General features: G+C 35.8%; 1 pseudogene; it reads left to right on the top strand.

The window, feature by feature from the left end:
- The first annotated feature begins 16497 nt into the window (after nucleotides 1-16497).
- On the top strand, nucleotides 16498-16918 carry LOC114902950 (annotated as a pseudogene).
- Nucleotides 16919-20008: the final 3090 nt, after the last annotated feature.

Here is a 20008-nt window from a genome sequence, read left to right as displayed (position 1 = left end):
TAACCCACAGAAACTGTGATACAATAGGATGTGTTGTTTTAAGCTGCTAAGTGTGTAGAAATATTGCCGTGCAGCAATAGAAATACAGTAGTATTATCAGGTCATATGGTAACCTTACTCCAATATAGTAAGACATTTTAAAATTTCTCCCCAGAAAGATTGTATGCTCTAAGTACAATCAAAATGCATCAGCACTATAAAAATATATCCATTTCACCACACAATTTCAGATGTTGAGCATTTCCATTTGCTAATTTTTGCTGTTATTTGTTCATTTAATTTGTATGTATATATACACACATATGTTCAAGTATACCTATATTGTGAATGTGTAAACAAATCAAATGGTGTGTATATATGTATACATACACACACACGTTTGTTTATTAATGAGGCTGAAAAATTGTCAAGGTTTTTTCTGATATTTGTCTTATCCTTGGTGTGAACTGTCAGCTCCAATACTTTGCCTATTGGCTACTGAAGTTTGGGAATTAATTTAGTATAAATTTTAAATCAGTTCTGCTGTACTTTGTATTGCAAACCTTTGTCACAGCAATCAAAAATTTTCTTCCACTCTGTCCAGGCAATTTCTAAGTCATGAAAATTGTTTTCACTTTCAATAGTCTCTCTGTATGTACCCACCAAATACGGAATTCAATTTAAAAAAGAATATAAAGTTAACATTTCTTGAGCACTCACTATGTGCCAGACAGTTTCTGCATGACACAGGTCCTTATATGTCATGTCCATGATTGTATCTTTAGCACTGTACATAGTGACTGGCATATACTAGTTGCTCAATAAATCATTATTGGATAAAAATAATATTTATTTGAGGGATTAATAAGGGTAGTCAAAGAAGAACCCAACTTGAAAGCAAATGAAAAAGAGAACTCAAGTAGAAACTTCTGAGCACTTGGTCCACTAAAATGTTCCTTGCATGGAAATTACCTTGCATCATACTCTTTGTATCCGTTTGTAATTGTAGAATCACTTTTTAACTTTTACCCTTTCCAAAGTCTAGTGAAGTTGGCATAACAGGTGTATTTAGCTGAACTCAAAATTTAGAGAATTCAAGTAACTTGCTGTATGTCATACGTGGTACCATATGTCAGGATTGGGACAAGAACCCAAATTTCTGACTTTAGTGCTTGTTCCATTATTCATAAGCTATTTAAAACTGCTTATTTTAATATATTTTCCTGTGTAATTGAAATCTCTCATATTGCTTTTATGTTATTATTTATATTCCACGTATTATGTTCTATTTCCTCTGCAAGATCATGAGTTTAATTATGGTGGGCACTTGGTCTTAGGTCTCTATTTTAGGTATATGGAAGTCTGTAGATCCACAATACATAGCTAGGGGAAGGTAGCATAAGTGAATTATACCTGTGATTCAGCTGTCCATACTGTCACACCTTTGAACATCTCAACTCCCTTGTCCACCTTCAGGCATAGACATTATGCAGCTGAATCTGGTGTTAGCCTATGCTAATGATGTGGAACATGGAAAGTACACCATTTGCAATCTCCATCTGATAGAACAGAAATGAATGGGTCATGCTTTGATTTGCAAAGTGCCTTTGGCTAGACCATACATGCTATTTTCTAAGTACCTAGATTATAAAGCACAGGCATAGAAAATTCAGAGACAGCCATACATCAGTGGGAATGACTATACTTCTCTACTGGACCAGTTAAAGGAAAATATATCTGTCTATTATATACCCTCATACAGTTATCTTAATGGCTTTATGGAAGGTTATATTTCTTATATGATCTTTGGTTAAATATCACATATTTCAATGTCTTCACAGTCATTTTTTTGAAAGTGAATCCCCATTTTTTGAGGATATATCTTTGTGAAGGAAATTAACATGGGATTTTGCTTCCTTCTGGATGCTGGGGAGTAAATATGTATTTTCTAGAGATGAAGGAAAGAATAAAGTAGAGGAAGACATTTGAACAAGGTGAAACAACACAGGCAATGATATAAAAACAAGTTCAGGGAAATTCAAGAAATTAGGTATACCTAGAATTTAGGACGGGTGTAGAGAGATTGAGATGAAGGAAAGGGAAAAGATAAACAACCATGAAAGCCACATTAAGAAGTTTGAACCTTCTACAAAAGGCAAAGGTGAACCATCAAAAGCCAGGAGAATAATATACTCCTTTGGTGAATCAGTGTAATTTAAATTACAAGCAGAAGTATTTGTTAATAAATTAAAGAGGATTTAGGAAGAGGCAGAAATGAGAAAGAGCGATAATGTAGTTGTAGATCATATTTGAACTGGAGTGCATCAGAATCCATTGAAACTTACCTTTCATCAGAGGCTTAGTTTTTAAGTCTGTACAATTGAAATGATATATCTTTCAAAATACAGTTTTTATGATGAAATACATAAGTGTATAATCATATATGGGAGTAAAATAGGAATTTAGTAACATATTATTAATGTTTTTGTTGGTTTTTTTTAACATGGCACACAAGATTCTGCATGACTTGGCCTCTGCTTTCCTTTGTACCTTTACCGCTCATCATTTCCTACTCCCAAAATGTTAAGTTTCAGCAACATTGAATACAGCTCGTTGTATCTTATATCCATGCCTTTGCTAATTCTATTTTCTCTGGAATAGTTTCTCTGTGGTGTTTCCTTCTCATTCTGAAGTCTCACTGCAGGATTTTAATCCACCTGGAAGGCTTTGCAGCCTTCCCCTCTGATCCTCATACACTTTTTGTGTGTATCTTTAACATACCTTGTATTAAAATTCTCTCTTTATGTCTCTATCTCTTCCACTAGGTATGGTCCCACTGGAGTCTGTGGCAGTGTCATACTCATCATTATAGCCCCAACACTTTGCACATATCTTATCATAACTGCCAACAATTGCTGAATTTAAAAGGTAGACAATTATCCAATAAAAACTGGCTATTGTCCAGATTAAAAAGAAAAGGGCATTTAAATAAGTAAATATTACTGGAGATGAAGAAGAAGTATAAGCTTAAATAAGCACCTAGCAGATGGAATAGAGAACGTTCGGCGCTTCCTTTAAGATTGTAGTTAAAGGAAAGGGAAGAGTTGAGTTTAGCTCATCCTTTCTGGAATGTAGGAATAGGTACTCATGATGCTTTTGCCTGAGATGGGGAATCCAGATGGAAGTGCACATGGGTGGGACTGTGGATGCGAGATGGTCATGAGACATCTGAGAAAGCACAGGATTTAGATGGAAATGCATCATAATCAGACTTCACTAATGTGATCTGCATTCACCTCTCATTCTGCCTGCGAAGTCCTTCCTCCTATTCTTCATCCTGGTAATTGCTGCCTGTTTTCAAAATTTGACCCTGGTCCCTATTCTCTGGGGAGCTTTGCCTAACTTGCGGGTTGGATGAAAGTGCTCTCCTGCTTGCACATCTCACTTCTCTCTGGCATAGGACTTATCACGTTGTCTCAGAGGAGATGCTCAACACTTATTCATTCATTCTTTAATGAAGACTTATGGAATCAATAAGACTGATCTCTTTAAAAATAAAATAGATTGTTTAGTTCCATAGCACTAAAAGTTAGCCCTCACTGTAAAAATGTGAAAGAAATAATATACCCACACAACTCGGAAAGTGCAAATCTTTATTACTAATGCCAGATGGATTTTTTTTTTCTCAAATCAAGGCCTGCCACAGCACGACATTAAAAAAGGTATAATTTTACTTTTAATTTGTATTCCCCATTTCAGAATTACGAGACTTCAGTCTTCTTCAGATTATGTTAAGCTGAATTTGTTTTGCATTAATTGTTTTAAATAAAGGTTCTTGCTTGAGGGTTTCACTGAGTTGGTTGAAAGGAAATTCAGGACTCCAAACCAGCATAGACCTTCCAACACTGAGAAAATGTTTGTACTTCTTATAAAATTTTGGAAAGAATTGTGTCATGTGGCCGTCACTTTAAGAAGCAACCCTTCTGGAAAGAAATTGTCAGAAATAAGACTCTTCAAGTGTCTCTCAGTAAAAGATGTTGCCCACTCTGGGCATGAGAATTTCACGGTCATGGTTTTGAGTGCATCTATCTGGTTTCAACGTCTTTCCATAACAGGAAGGCAGAGTTGTTCAAAGGGGCTTTAGAAAGATAAAAGCGTTACTTAAGAAAACTGAACATGTTCAAAACATACACAGTTTAACATACATCTACATACAGGTCTATATGTACGTATATAGCTGTAAGGAATATATTATAGGGATTTGAGGCAAACATCATTTTTTAAAAACATTCACTAAATATAGCTGGATAATTGTTCTACAATGGTTCAGATTTCTTTTCTTTTCCTTTTAGTTTCGTGTATCATAATGAGGATGATTCAGACATTATCCACCCACAGGTATGTGGTAACAGAAAGAATCATATAATTTAAATCATATAAATCAAATATATCACATATTGCAGTGCCTGGACAAAAGTATGTGTTCAACAAATATTCTTTCCTCTGCTTTTCTGCTTAACACTCCAATGATATAATAGTGACTACGTTGTGAATGTGATAAAGTACTAATTTAGCTTTTGGTAAGTATGTTTCACACAGTGGTTTTTCTTTCATGGTAGTATCACTAGAAAATGTGAGAGGATTTAAGTTCTAGCCATCATGGAGATCTATATATCTGCTAGCTATTGATCCTGCTTACAGAAAGACACAGAGAGCCTAAATTGTGCTGAGCAAATGATTTTTTAAAACACAATTACATTTCTTTGGCTAGGGGCTCTGGTACAGTAATTACTTTTCTTCAAAAGAAACTTCTTAGCCCATCACAATAGCAACAGACCTAATAAAGCCAAATCGATCCCCGAAGTTATTGGAGCTGATCTTCTAGCTGATAGAAGCTATTTCCTTCAGTTGAAAAGGAACACATCTTGGCCTTTATTTCCTTGTTATAAAATTCAAATAAAATATTTGGTAGCATTTCGCTACAAAACCCTGCATGCTGTGTCTCTTTCAAGCATTTCTAAGTGTACTTACAAGTTCTTTGATTTTGGAATAAATTTCTCACTGAACTTTAATTTGCTATCATCATTGTTCAGGTGACTGAAAATGTCTAAGGCTACCTTATAAATTGAATGGGATTGAGTATAAGATATATGGGAATCTTGCTACCACATTGCTGACAGAGGCAGTGTTGGAACTAGTATTCTGAAAATGCCCATACACCTGAGTAGGACCCTAAGCTCAGGAATTCCACTTGCTCTAATGGCTGATAATGGAAAAGAAACTTGGTAAGTGAGACACAAAGTTTAAAAGGTTTATCAGGTTTATTGGGGCTAGGATGAGAGTAGAGAGAAGGCAAGTGAGGCAACTGAGGTGCAATATTTAAGAAGCTCCCTCTCAGGGCCCTTCAAGTCCCTCACTTGCTTCACCCCAGTCCTGACCAATTTCTCAAGATAGTTTGTGATTCAGGAAAACAATGGTGGAGGACATTCCAAACTAGAGATTATAATAATGAAAATTAATGTTCTTTTATGTGTTCGCTGTAAAGAAACATCTATCCTGTGTTTTATTTTTCATTATCACATTTTTTCCTCTCTGCAATACTATGAGATAGATACAGATATCTTTACTCTGAAGATGAGAAAACTGAGGCACAGAGAAATAAATGTATTTGTCCAAGCTCTCACAGTAAGTTTAAGATAGAGCTAGGATTAAAACACAGATGCATCAGAGAGCTGGGATTCAAAGCCAGGTTGGAGGACTCACTACATTTTAAGTGAAACTGTAAAGCACATTTCCCATGCAAGCAGGAGGCCAGAGTGACAGTCTAGGACAAGATCAGGATAAGGCTTATCTGTGGTAGCTGAGTCTGTAGTTTAAAAATTTGAAAAAAACATTGTGAAGATGGTGGAACTGGAACTGTATTTGTTAGGGCTGTCATAACAAAATACCACAGGCTGAATGGCTTCACAAACAGATACTGATTTTCTCACAATTCTAGTGGTTGCAAATCCAAGATCAAGGTGTTGCCAGATGTGGTTTCTCCTCCTGACACCTCTTTCCTTGGCTTTTCCTATTTTTCCTTTTTTTTTACTTTTTACATGGCCTTTCCTCTTTGTTTTCATGCCCCAGTCGTCTTTTCTATTTACAAGGACACCAGTCCTATTGGATTAGGGCCCCACCATTATGACCTCATTTCACTTTACCTTTCTAAAGGCCCATCTCCAGATACAGTCACACTGGGGTTAGGATTTCAATCTATGAATTTTGGGTGGATACAGTACGGTCTATAAGAGGTACATAGAGACAATTTCACTCCTATCGTCCAGTATTGTCTAGTATCAGTCAGGATAGGATAGGCTCTGATGTAGTAACAAGCAACCTTACAATCTTAGTGAATTAATGCCATAAATGTTTTACTGTGTTCATGCTATAGGCGCAGTATGGCTTGGCAGGGAAGCTATTCATGTGCTTTCTCAGGGACCCAGGATGTGAGAGCCTTATCTTGACACAAGCTTTATCAGCTTGGAGACTGGAAAAAGAAAACTTGGAGAACTGTGCACTGATTTTTAACGCTTCTACTTACAGGTGACACATCTCACTTCCTTTCACATTACAATGGCCAAAACAAACCATATAGCTATGCTTAAATGGAAAGGAGACAGAAAGTTACAGTCCTAGTAGTATGTGTCTGGAAGAAGTGCAGGGTGCTAGCCTGAGAAGCGAGAATTATATCTTGAACAAATGTCTGCTGTTTCCTTGGTGGTGAGGCAGCTTTAAGGATGTAGGCTGTCTCATATAATTTTTACTTGTTTATTTGGTTTGGTTTTGGTTTAGAAAGGCAATTTATAATTTGTATTGCAAGATATTTGGCATTTCTGGCCATGCTCAATAAAAGCCAGTAACAACTCCTTATTGTGAGAACAAAAATCACCCCTTACATTTTCAAACCCCCTGAAAGAGGGGGCTGTGGGCTAGAAGAACCAACTACTGGGATACAAAGTACTGTAATTTAGGAATGTTCACTAACACCCAAGGCTTGCTCCTCAATCCCAGAGCTTAGGTCTATTTGTCGGTGAAAGCAACCAAAATTCACTTGCTCACAAATATCACTCATTTTTGAACAAAAGAAATGGGAATGGAGTGAAGACATCAAAATATGTCTACCAAGAGTCAGGTACTAGGGTGTAAATAATTCTGTAAGAGATATGATGTCAGGGAAACCAACAGGAAGAAGGGAGAGAATATAGACCAAAGGGAACAAAGCAGGGTTTGGTGTAGCCCTGACAGCTACAGAATTTGCAGGGAGAAATCTGCCTAAATGCCTGCAACGTTTGGACTTACGAAGCAGGCCTAAATACTAATTACAACAAATCATAAATACAACAATTTGAAGAAACCATGTGGAAACATTAAGTTGTGTGTGTTATGGTCTGCATATATAAGTAGGGAAACATATTGCTGACTATGGCCAGCATCAAAACTAGTGAAATATACAGATTTTAATACCACATTTCACTGTTGTTTTGCAGCAGTAAAATACGTTTGCAATTACGTAGCTTCGAGTATTTCTTATGGAAAATTACGTTTTCTTAACATAATGACCTTTCAAGTTGTGGTAATACTCATTTTAATTTCAAAACTGTTTATACCACTTACAGTTAGTGCCTTATGATTTATAACTTCTATTTTACAGGCTCTTGTTCTGTATTTTGTGGTATAAATATTTCCCCCTTAATATAATTTTTTTAAACGATACTGGTATAAATATGTCAAAGGAAGAGGCAAAATTAATATATTTTGTATTTCTATACACTGTAAAAACATGACAAATGAACAGAAATACAGAAAATATTATAAAATGAAGGAAATTTATTTAGATAGTTCAATACTTCATATATAAAACATTAATATATTTTATCCATAAAAATAATAACCAGATAAGAATCACAATAGGAGGACAGTTTCCACATACAATTATAATAAAAAGATAAACTGCCTAGGAATAGGCTTAAGAGATATGCATGATTTATATAAAGATAAATTTTTAAAAATTCTATTGAGGAACATAAATGAAGTTTTAAGTAATTGAATACTTTTGTACTGGAAGATTCAATGTAGTAAACATTTAAATTCACACAAAATTCATCTCAAATCTCAGTGCAATCTCAAAACACAATTAGATTTTTTTGAAAATAAACATAGGACAATAGCTATGAAAATAATGAGAAAAATAATAAGGAGAATATATTACACCAAATATTGAAATCTCTATGGTTATATATTTATTGGAGATACAGTTCTGAGGGATACATGCCCTCACAGATCGCAATCTATCCATGAAAAAAGTGGATGTTACTGATAATGTACATGATTTTACATGAGTATTTTCATCACATGTTCATTAGCCTTCTGAGTATATTGTTTGGATACTTGTTTTAATTCTCTACTTCCTTTTAGGCTAATATCAAATTCTCATTAAACTTTCTTTGTAACAGAAATTTATGCCCTATTTTTAAATTTGATTTTTTATCTTTAGGCCATAGACTATAAATTAAATGTTTCTATTTATACATTTTAATTTCAAAAAATTTCTTTACATAAATTTGTAATTATGTGCATTAATTGCATATACATTTAATAAAACACTAAACTTTTAGAAAGAAGAAAATAATTTCTTATAAGCTACCCTCTGTCAATGTACACTTTTATTATTTTGGTGTGACTTTATTCCTTTTTTTTACATGGTAACTACCATATAGGAACTGGCTGTTCTTTAAGGTTTGAAAAAACTGAGAAAAAATCTTGTGGACCTCTCTTGAGTTTTTAATATTAATATCAAATAATTCTTTAATAATTTATTCAAATTACCATCATGTATTTTTCCATTAAGTTCTTCTATTTTTTCTTCCTGGATAAATTTTGTTACATATACCTTAGAAATAATGGATTTTATAAATATATAAAATTATAATATTTTCCATATCGGTCATATTCTTTTTTTAACTCATAAATACTCTTTTTTTTTTTTTGCCGTACGTGGGCCTCTCACTGTTGTGGCCTCTCCCGTTGCGGAGCACCGGCTCCGGAGGCCATGGCTCATGGGCCCAGCCGCTCCGCGGCATGTGGGATCTTCCCGGACCAAGGCACGAACCCGTGTGCCCTGCATCAGCAGGCGGACTCTCAACCACTGCGCCACCAGGGAAGCCCCATAAATACTCTATTTTTAAAGTAGTTTTAGATTCATAGCAAAATTGAGGAGAAACTATACAGTTCCCACATACTCCCTGACCCCACACATGCATATCAACATCCCTCACTAGAGTGGTGCATTTGTTACAACTGAAGAACCTACACTGACACGTTATTATCATCCAAAGCCTGTAGTTTATATTAGGGCTCATTCTTGGTGTTATGCATTTTACGGGTTCTGACAAATGAATAATGACATGTATTCACCATTATAGTATCCCACAGAATAATTTGATACCCTAAAAATTCTTCTATTCATTTTTTTATCTCTCCTCTAGCTCCTGCAACCACTGAATTTTTTACTGAGAGTAAAGAGTTTTGCTCTTCCTAGAATGTCATACAGTTGGAGTCATACAGTATGCAGGCTTTTCAGATTGGTTTCTTTCACTTAGTAAAATGCATTTAAGTTTCCTTTATGTCTTTTCATGCCTTGATAGCTCAGTTCTTTTTAGTACTAAATAATATTCCATTGTCTGGACATATCACAGTTTATCCACTCACTTACTGAAGGACATCTTAATTGTTTCCAAATTCTGGCAATTATGAATAAAGCTGCTATAAACATTCCTGTGGAGATTTTTGTATGGACATAAGTTTTCAACTCCTTTGGGTAAGAATGTCAAGGAGTATGATTGCTGGATCATATGGTAAGAGTATGTTTAATCTTGTAAGAAACTGCCAGACTGTCTTCTAAAGTTGCTGTACCACTTTGCATTCCCACCAGCAATGTATGAGAGTTCCACATCCTCCTCAGCATTTGGATTGTTAATGTTATGAATTTTGGCCACCTCTAGTAGGTTTGTAGTGATATCTCATTGTTGTTTTAATTTTTAATTAATTACTATCAATTCCCTAAAGACATATGATGTTGAACATATTTTCATAGGCTTATTTGCCATCTCTGTACCTTCTCTGGTGAGGTATCTGTTCAGGTCTTTTGCCCAGTTTTTAGTTAGGTTTTTCATTTTCTTATTGTTGATTTTAAGAGTTCTTTGTATATCTTGGATAACAGTCTTTTATCAGATATACGACATATTTGCAAATATTTTCTCCCAGTCTGTGACTTGTCTCAATCTTTTGAGAGTCCTTCATAGAGCAGAAATTTTTCATCTTAATAAGGTCCAACTTATCAATTATTTCTTTCACTGACTGTGTCTTTGATCTTGTAAAGAGCATTGCAATACCCCCAAATATCTAGATTTGCTCCTATGTTATCTTCTAGGAGTTTTATATTTTTGCACTTTACCTTTAGGCCTATGATCTATTTTGAGTTAATTTTTTGTGTGGGGGGAAGGTTTGTGTCTAGATTAGTTTGTTTACTGGTGGATGTCCAGTTGTTCCAGCACCATTTGTTGAAAGGGCTATCTTTTCTGCATTCTATTGCCTTTGCTTCTTTGTCAAAGAGCAGTTGACTATATTTATACAAGTCTGTCTATCTCTAGGCACTCTACTCTGTTATATTTATCTATTTGTTTATTCTTTCACTAGTATACAGTGTTTTGGTTAGTGTAGTTTTATAATAAGTGTTGAAGTCAGGTTGTTCTCCTATAATATCGTGTTGTCTGTTGTAGATCTTTTGTCTCTCCATGTAAACTTTAGAATCAGTTTATTGATATTCACAGAGTAACTGGTTGGTATTGTGATTGAAATTGCATTGAATCTATACAACAGTTTGAGAAGAACTGACATTTTCACAATATTGAGTATTTCTATTCATTCATACATAACAGCTCTCCATTTATTTAGTTCTTCTTTGATTCTATTTGTCATATTTTTGTAGTTTTCCTTATATAGATCTTATACATATTCTGTTTGATTTGCACTTGAGCATTTCATGTTTTGAGGTGCTAAAATAGATGGTATTGTGGTTTAAGTTTAAAATTCTACTTGTTTATGGCTGATATGTAAAAATGTGATTGTGTTTTGAATATTAACCTTGTATCCTGCCACTTTGCTAGAATCGCTTATTAGTTCCAGGAGTCATATTCATTTTTACTAAATTTGTGATTTTTCTTCTTGGTTTCCCCAGAATTACTAGAACTGTAACTATTTTCTTTCTTTAATCTAAAAATTTAGCACTAGGCATTTAAAAGCTTATATTCAATTTTCTAATTCACTAATTGCTGTTTTCTCTCTTTAAAATATTTTCTTCCATTTTATTCTTCCATTGATTTTATGCTAATTTAACTTAAATTTTGGTCTGAATGATCACATCCAATATTCTCTTCCTGCCTTTTTTAGTTACAAAAATATTTATGCAATTTGATTTGACACTGAGTACAACCTTATATGTGTCTTATTCCTAGGCTGCAATCGATTAGTTGTGGAGTCATATGACTGAAAACTTACTAGCTCTGTCACTCTGGACATGAAATATGAGACAATAGCATCTTCCACAGAAGGTAGTTGTAACGATTAAATAAAATAATTAATGGAAAAGACTGACTAGAATATTGGGTATATAATATACACACAATTAGCCACTAAAAAGAATGAAGTCTTGTCATTTGCAACAGCATGAATGAACATAAAGGGTATTATGCTAAGTGAAATCAGTTAGACAAAGACAAATACTGTATGATTTCACTTAAATGTGAAATCTAAGACACAAAATAAATGAACAAACTTAACAAAACAGAAACAGACTCACAGATACAGAGAGCAAACAGGTGATTGCCAGAGGGGAAGGGGGTATGGGAATGAGTGTATATATTTGATAGATGTTTTTGGATATATATTTATTTAGGTTCAAAATTTTAGAAGCCTCTACTAAAACATACTTACAAGTTATTTTATTCAAATTCATTGTCTTTAGTTTTATTCTCTATTCTGTCAGTAAATGACAAATATAGGGAGTTCATAGAGATAAAACTATCTGATAAGGTCTAAATTTCTTCCAGTGTCATCATTCTATTTTCAAGACAAGTTGTTTTTCTATATCTAGATGCTGTGAAATTCGTGAGACATATTTGAAATAATTTCATTATGGAGTATGTGGAATACAGCTAAACCCATTTTTTTGTGTATTATCTATGGCTGCTTTCACATTACAATGCCAAAGCTGAGTAGGTGAGACAGATAATGGCCTGTAAAACCTAAAATATTTACTATTTGTTCTTTTACAGGGAAAAAAAATTCCCTACATTGTGTATCACTTTGGAAACAGCAGTAATTGGCACCTTCTATATGATATATTACATTCTTTATCTTGCTAAACAAGGGTAACATTTTTTGGGGAGGTAAAATTTGTAGGCTCAAATGGAACCAGGAATGGTGAAAGACAGACTAGAGGTCCACAAGAAGAACAATTACTGTAAGAAGGTATCTATCTATCTATCTAGATCTAGCTGTAGATTAGATATATATCAGGAAGAGAGCTGTCCGGATTTTTTCATTCAGATCGTCTTCCTGAGGATGTAAGCCCTCTCAACATATTTTTAAAACAGGGGCTGAGCCCATTAGAGGGTGATTTGATGGTTTTGTTTGCATAGAGGAGATGGAAGAAGGAAAGGAGTTGTAGATAGAATTTATGAAAAAGTTTTAAATAAATATTAGGATTAATTGAATCTTCACAATATTTTTTAATTATAAATTGCAATCCTATGAAAAAATATGATAACAGGCCATCTAAACTATTTTCCTTGAGTTTCCCTAAAAGTGAAGATTTTCCCAGATAGATAGCCACTTAGATGCCCTGCTCCCCTGACCACAGTGCAGATTTTGAAACCCTAGTGTTGTATCTCCATTTATTTCAAGAGGTTTTAGAACATTTTTTAAAATGGTCAAGAGAGAGTTGATTTGAAATAACTTTAATTAAAAAAATAAATACATGAAATATAGCAACTTTAGGAAAGCCTGGGTATGACATTTAGTTAAATAAACAGAAAAAATCAAATAATCACAGAGTCAAGCAACATGAGCTCAAAGAACAACAGATAGTATTTACCGTAAAAAGGAAGAAAAAACCACAACTCTTCTTGTAACATGTTTGTTTAAACTATCTATGCAAAATCAGAGCACTTACTGTTTCTGATTATTTTGGCACACAATCATATTCAGTCTTATTACATAACAGTATTATTGTTGTCTTGCAGAATAACTCCTAGATTATTACTATTGATGAAATAATATCTTGTTTTAAGACCTAGATTCAGACTTTTTGAGACAAGGGGCAGAGTTTCTCCCGTTGCGGAGCACAGGCTCCGGATGCGCAGGCTCAGCGGCCATGGCTCATGGGCCCCAGCTGCTCCACGGCATGTGGGATCTTCCCGGACCAGGGCACGAACCCGTGTGCCCTGCATCAGCAGGCGGACTCTCAACCACTGCGCCACCAGGGAAGCCCGGGGCAGAGTTTTTTATATGCGCAAATTCTCCAGCCATGAATTGTAATAAAACACAAAAGCTGATAGTCATCCTAGATACTACTTATAATACTCTTTACTTGCTTAAGTAATATAGCCTCGCTGTGGCTGGTTTCCTTGTGTAACAGGGCTATGTCAATGAGAAAGCATGATCTCTTCTTTTATGAGCTTATATTCTGGTGGAAAATTTAGATTCTACATGAATACACAAATAGACAACATTTCCGTAAGTAATGATAAAGAGCTGGGGAAAACAAAAACAGTGACACTATAGTGTGATAGCTATACTAGAGAGAGAGTGCAGTTTCTAAATGAGTGCTCAGGAAGGGTTAGATCCAATTAATGAAAAGGAAACAGGCTCAAGATGAGAGGAGGGACTTCCCTGGTGGTGCAGTGGTTAAGAATCTGCCTGCTAATGCTGGGGACACGGGTTCGAGCCCTGGTCCGGGAAGATCCCACATACCATGGAGGAGCTAAGCCCGTGCGCCACAACTATTGAGCCTGCGCTCTAGAGCCTGCAAGCCACGACTACTGATCCCGTGAGCTGCAACTGCTGAAGCCCGTGAGCCTAGAGCCTGCGCTCTGCAACGAGAAGCCACCGCAGTGAGAAGCCCGCGCACCACAATGAAGAGTAGCCCCTGCTCGCTGCAACTAGAGAAAGCCCTCATGCAGCAACGAAAACCAATGCAGCCAAAAATAAATAAATAAATTTATTAAAAAAAAAAAAAAAAGAAGAAGATGAGACGAAAACATCTTTCAGACACAATAAAGAGTAAGCGTGAAGTTCCTGAGGCAAGAGCCAGATCCACCTGCTCCAGCAATGGCCAAAGTTTGCTGTGGCTTGAGCATGGTTGACTAGGGCAGGTAGCAGCTCTTCCATACAGTGTTGGAAGGATATATGGGGAAGACATTGGAACCAGGAAGCAAACTGATCTGATTTTCACTTTAAAGAATAATTTAACTACTAGTAGAAAATGGCTATTAGGATGCAAAGAGCGAAAACAGGGACCAGTTAGGGGTCTGTTATTAAGAGTCTTGGCTAGGAATAAAGATGGCTTGAATGTTGGTGATTTTATTAGGTTTGAGCAAAATGGGTGGGCCCAGGACATGTTTTAGAAAAAGACCCTTGTCAACCTTACTGCACTGTGGAAATGTACTATTATTACAGTTAATGAACATTAATAAATTCATCTCAAAAATTACTTAAGCCCCTTCCCATTTTTTTTTAATAAGCTCACCACTATGTACCTTGCTATTCAATAGCAATGTTTTAATTTTTGCCTGGTCCTTTCTCAATATAAGAAACTAGCATCTGATAAAATAAGATCCAGGTACATAGTGGCTACTTGATAAATATTTGCCATATTAATGACTGCATAAATAAAATATGACAGACTTGCTACAAGTGTATTGGGTCAAGGAGATATTTGAATGAATGAAACATAGATTGAAGAAGTTTATTGTTACAAGATAAAATCGGTTGACAGTCTCTTCATTTCAGGATGGGAATTTTTATAATGTCACTGACCCTGGGATATATTTTTACATGAAATTTCTGGGCAGCATTGGGCTTAATCTGTTAGCATGAAATAATGTATATAAATGAGCTTCAAAAAGAGCAAATCTTTGTGTCAATAATAGTAAGAATTGCTATCATTTATTTTCTGACCCCTATGTGTCAGGTCTCACGCTAGGCATTTGCACATACACTAACTTGTTTAATTCTCACAAAAATCATAGAGGAAAGACAATATCCCCTTGTTTTCAAATTGAGGGATCTGCTACTCAGAAATTTTATTTAACAGATGGATGAAGGATAAAGCTTTCAAATTCTGATCTGACTAGTTTCATTGCCTCGATAAAGGGGGACATTGATATTTTGACTTTGAAATAAATATTGACACACAAATATCAAGTACATTGTTGATTTCTTTGGAGAATGTCTTAGAAATTATGTTACATATGCTTCTAAAATAATCATAGAATTACAGATTTTAGAGATTTAGAGGTAGATCTCTATATGACCAGATATTTCTTTATATGTAATTCCTTGCTTGACTTTCACATGCTCAAGGTCATTGGAAAGCAAAGCTAGGATTCAAATCCAATTTGGTGCTCTTCCGACCATAGCATACTGATTCAGAATTTGACATTTGGTTCATCTCTGTGTTTATAAGAAGACTAAGATAAAAGACCCAGAGAAATCTATGAAAGGGCTCATTTTGCCATTGGTGAAAAGAATTTGTGGTTTACTTGGAAGAAAAAGATGACGTGATAGCAGTAACAAATAGCTTTGGCTTTAAAAAAAATCGTAAGCCCTACGAAGTGCCTAAAAATAATGAAACAATATGCTTAGCATTATCATGAGAGTAAAATGCTCTGATGTACAGAAAATATAGAAATTAAAGGGAAGCTGTTGGATGTCAATGGCAAACTTTGCCGATGTCAGCAGTGTCAGTAGCAGCAACCACTAGAATGCATGACAGGGAAAGTGGGAGGACTTGGTAAACAATAGAAAGATTATTGCATCGAACATTTTAGAAATCTCTCAAATGGAGAAGAGATTTTCATACCCCTGATTTGTTCACTTCAAAATGGCCCCCAAACACCCAGGCTGCTTTTTTCACTCTCCCTCATACACTGTGACCTCTGAGTCAAAAGGAACACCCACGGAGAAACATAAACCTGGGGAGGGAGGGTTCATCCAGCCAGGATGCATAAATAATCTAAATGTTTACTCTGAACCCATCCAGAACAACACATTCAGAACGTCTCCTGCCCTCACCGAATTCCTCAGAAGTGACCAGTCTGTACTATGTAATTAAGACAACTGGACTCGGCGGCGACCACTGCGCAGGTCGGACCTCGTTCGCTCGTAACTCGCTCCGCTTCCTGGGCAGCCGTGTCTGACAAGCCCGATATGGCTGAGATTGAGAAATTCGATAAGTCGAAACTGAAGAAAACAGAAACGAAAGAGAAAAATCCACTGCCTTCACAAGAAACAATTGAACAGGAGAAGCAAGCAGGCGAGTCGTAATGAGGCGTGCGCCACCAATATGCACTGTACATTCCACGAGCATTGCCTTCTTATTTTACTTCTTTCAGCTGTTTAACTTTGTAAGATGCAAAGAGGTCGGATCAAGTTTAAATGACTGTGCTGCCCCTTTTCACATCAAAGAATGGAGAACTACTGACAACGAAGCCCGCGCCTGCCTCCCATCCGCCTGTCTGGCTGGCAGGGAAGGAAAAGAACTTGCATGTTGGTGAAGGAGGAGGCTGGGTGGGACGACAGTGAAATCTAGAGTAAAGAGCAAGTTGGTCCAAGGTGTCCTGCGGGCTGTAAAATGCAGTTTAATCAGAGTGCCATTTTTTTGGTTGTTGTTCAAATGATTTTAATTACTGGAATGTACAATTTTTTAAATATGCAAATAAAAAGCTTTAAAACCTAAAAAAAAAAAGACAACTGATTTCTCAGAAGAATGGCATTGAATACATCAATTACAATTTTCTTTAAATGAGGGTTAGTTCTTATCTCTCTCAGATAGACAAAGCCATAGTTTTGTCATGGGTTTCAAATGAATCCAGAGTATCCACTGACATGACCAGAAGCTCTGGATACTAATCACACCCACGGTGATAGAAAGAATGGGCCACGAAAATATGAAAAATAAGGTCATGTAGATAGGCTATAATTTATTATGTGCACAACATTAGGAGTAAGCTAGAACCCTAAGTTGTCATATTCTTTTTCAGTTTTCCATGCTGTTTGCCATATGGATGGTTAAAAACGTGTTGCAGTTCCTCAGCTGGAGGTGTGATAGGGTATAATCGACAGCTGTACAGATTAACATTTGAGAGGGGTGGGTTTAAACGACCATGGAAGTTTACCTGTTTATACTTACTTAACTGCTTCCCCACTGTATTGGGAACGAACCACAGATCAATGTTTACTTTTTTTCCCCCGACTCATAGGACTTGGAGATCCTTCAACACACTGGGGGTAGAAATGTCAAGGTGAATGAATTTTTAGGTAGGGAAAACAAGATCATAAAAACAAGAGCCAGAAGAAATTAAGAAAGACCCAAAGCAATAGTTTTCAATGGTAGATATATCTAAATCACCTCAAGGTACTGCCCCCAAACTATTTCATCCCCCCTCATGCCTAGTCTATGGCAGAATATACCTTACTATTTTTCTGTGTAACAACTATCACCTTGTGATTGAGTAATTTTTATGTAATTTTTTTGTTTGATTTCAGAGCCAATTCTAGGCCATAAAAAACTGTCCAGAAAAACTTGTGCCTGTATTGTTTTCCATCTGAATCTATCACCTTGTAAGACCCTTCACACATAGGAGATATGTAGTAGATATTTGTTGAATGAATACATAAATGAATGAATGAATGCATATTCTTGTACTTTGACCTATCAATAGTATATTCTAACATTGAGTCTAGATGGATGGAATCATATATATTTTCATAAGTTTTTTAAAATTTATTTTTATTGAAGTTGATTTACAATGCTGTGTTAGTTTCTGCTGTACAGCAAAGTGATTCATTTATATATTTTTTTTCACAAGTTTTTAGGTACTTCTGCTAAGAACTGCTCATATCCTTGCCTTGATTTCTTTAAGCTTCTGCCTGTAAGATCATGTCTGTACCATCGTTTGCCTAAACTATACGGGGCCAAAGTATATATAATAAATCCCATCATTCTCTTCTTCATATAGTTTTTTAAAAAGTATTTACTGGCACCTACTATGTTCTAGTGCCCTGCTTGGAACTGAAGGCACAAGATGAATGATCTGGGTCTTTTATACAAGGACCTCTAGTCTGTCTGGTGGATGAGACAGATCAACAGAGGGTCTGTAGGTAACACTAGAGGCACTAGAGAGGGACAGGGAAACTTCCAGGAGCACAGAGGAAAGCACCTAGTCCAGTCTTGCAGGTTGGGCTCTATTAAGACCTCTTCTACTCTTCCTCCCATCCCTCATAATACTTTTATAGTAGTGTTTGGGATGAGTTACATTCAAATGCACTGTTTCCTGGCTCAGCCATGAGTCTTAGGTATCTGAGACCTTCCTCCCCACTCCTTCCTCCCCACTCCAAGTCTCAAGTACAAACCATACTAGGTATCTCTTTTGTAAGTTTTCTGTTTATTCTCTCCCACATCTGAGAGTGATTGCCTCTAGACCTCTTTCATGCCTCAATCTAATCCCGCCTCCTTGGCTAGTACTCTAATTCAGTGTTTCACCCAGTAAGTGTTTATTTAAAATGTATTGTTCTGAACACTGCCTTTCGAGTGTTCAGATGCTTAGATTCCTTATTGCTGGGACACACACTTGAAGGCCAAACTCTCCCATCTTTCTAACCTTTGGAACTCCAAACTCACTATACCAAAAGTGATAGAGGCTAACCATTTTGGGTCATATAGATTTTCATACGATTTAAAATTTTAACCTTATATATGATTAAGAAATCCTTTGAGTAAATACTAACATTTCTTTGGGAAGAAACTATTTGGAAAAATAAAATCTTGTGCAAAATTTCCCCCAATAACCTCACTAATGATTCCCTCCAAAAAGCAAAACAAGAGTTATGTCAGTATTTCCAGATGACATGAAAATAGAGCGTCTTTCATTGTGAACAGCAAAAGTAACTTAAAAATCTCTTCAAATCCTTACTTGTCCTCTATAATTTGTTATGATTATTCTCATTTTACAGAAGAGGAGACTAAGTTTAACAGAATTCTGATGAGTTTTCCTAGATCATATAGCTAGTAAGCCACAGAGTGAGGGATTTGACCTCAGTTCTGACTCTCCCCCAAAGCTCCTATTCTTAGAAAATAGAATTAAGTTGTTGAGAAAAGCAGTATTTGGATCCAGCTGGCTGTAGTTTCAGTCTCACCTCTTCCATGTGACCCTGTGTCGATTATGGAATTTCCCCTAAACACTCATTTCATTATCAATAATATAGGAATTAAAATGACTAAATGATTAAATTACCTGTTGAATATGCTAAATAAGTCAGAGTAAGAGCTAATGCTTATCCAGTGGTTATCATATGCTGGGCACTGTTTGAAACATATGACATGTATTAACTCATTTAACAACAACCATATGGCTTAGGGGCAAATATTATACCTATTCTGCAGTTCCAGAAACTGAGGCATACAGAGTTTAAGGGATTTTTTTGTCCAATTGTCTTTCAGCAAGATGTGGAAGAAAGGGATTTGAACTCAGTCAAGCTGGCTCCATGATTTTATTTGTCATTTTGCTATATAGTCTGTGCTAGTTTGGTATACTAGGCCATAATAAGCCCTGAAAAACTACATCTCCCTTACTCTATTTATTACCATAGATTTCAAGCAATAAATATGCCACCTGACATCAACTTACTCTGAACTAGTACTTCTGTC

The sequence above is a fragment of the Monodon monoceros genome, unplaced genomic scaffold (genome assembly GCF_005190385.1).
Source record: "Monodon monoceros isolate NGI ecotype Baffin Bay Population unplaced genomic scaffold, NGI_Narwhal_1 Super_Scaffold_20, whole genome shotgun sequence".
NCBI lineage: Eukaryota > Metazoa > Chordata > Mammalia > Artiodactyla > Monodontidae > Monodon > Monodon monoceros.
Note: the sequence above shows the minus strand (reverse complement) of the source record. Positions and strands in the feature narration are given on the sequence as shown.